This window comes from Mus caroli, chromosome 15, assembly GCF_900094665.2.
Source record: "Mus caroli chromosome 15, CAROLI_EIJ_v1.1, whole genome shotgun sequence".
Classification (NCBI taxonomy): domain Eukaryota; kingdom Metazoa; phylum Chordata; class Mammalia; order Rodentia; family Muridae; genus Mus; species Mus caroli.
This window is the reverse complement of record NC_034584.1, coordinates 31431398-31432496: the sequence shown is the minus strand read 5'-3', so window position 1 is coordinate 31432496 and position 1099 is coordinate 31431398. Positions and strand designations below refer to the sequence as shown.

General features: G+C 40.2%; 1 protein-coding gene across 2 annotated transcripts in view; it reads left to right on the top strand.

The window, feature by feature from the left end:
• Positions 1-1099, top strand: part of Snx31 (sorting nexin 31) — a 50929-nt gene that overhangs the window by 25173 nt on the left and 24657 nt on the right. The window lies entirely within an intron of this gene.

The following is a 1099-nucleotide window of genomic DNA, read 5'->3' as shown; positions in this document are numbered from 1 at the left end:
TTTGGTTTTTTGAGACAGGGTTTCTCTGTGTAGCCCTGGCTGTCCTGGAACTCACTCTGTAGACCAGGTTGGCCTCGAACTCAGAAATCCGCCTGTCTCTCTCTGCCTCCCAAGTGCTGGGATTAAAGGTGTGTGTCACCACTGCCCAGCATACTTACTATTCTTTTTTTTTTCTTTTTTTCTGAGTTTCTTTTTTTTTTAATTTATTTATTAGGTATTTTCTTCATTTACATCTCCAATGCTATCCCAAAAGTCCCCCATTACTCCCCCAACTCCCCTACCCGCCTACTCCCACTTCTTGGCCCTGGTGTTCCCCTGTACTGAGGCATATAAAGTCTGCAAGACCAATGGGCCTCTCTTTCTGCCGGGGCCTAGCAAACACAGAAGTGGATGCTCACAGTCAGCTATTGGATGGATCACAGGGCCCCTAATGGAGGAGCTAGAGAAAGTATCAAAGGAGCTAAAGGGAACTGCAACCCTATAGGTGGAACATACTTACTATTCTTATATGTGGTTTGTAGATTTGTATTGTCAAGTTGCCTCTAGAACGTTATATGAATTGAATCCACCCCTCCTTTACAGACCACTGTCTGTCTCTGATTACTAGTGAGGCTACACGTGTATATGTGTGCATTTGCCACTTGGAAGTCCTTTTGGTCAATGGTCAATATTGATTTGAGGGTCTGCTTTTGGTAATTTTACACTTGTCTCACTGTTTTCTGTAAATGTTAACACTTTGTCTGGTTTGACATCTTTTTAGTTTTGTTTCTGGTGTTTTGTGTGCAGAAAGTTGCATTTCCATATAATTACATATAATTATTTCTACATTCATATTCTGCCATCATCCCTTAAAAAGATAGTCTTTCCATCAAGATAAACATATTCATGTTTAATTTTCTACTTTAAAAAGACTCATTTCTTTTTTTTTTTAGAGACCCACAGGGAGGAGGATTTGGGTCTCTACGGGCTGTTTTTTTTTTTTTTTAAGATTTATTTATTTATTATATGTAAGTACACTGTAGCTGTCTTCAGACACTCCAGAAGAGGGCACCAGATCTTGTTACGGATGGTTGTGAGCCACCATGTGGTTGCTGGGATT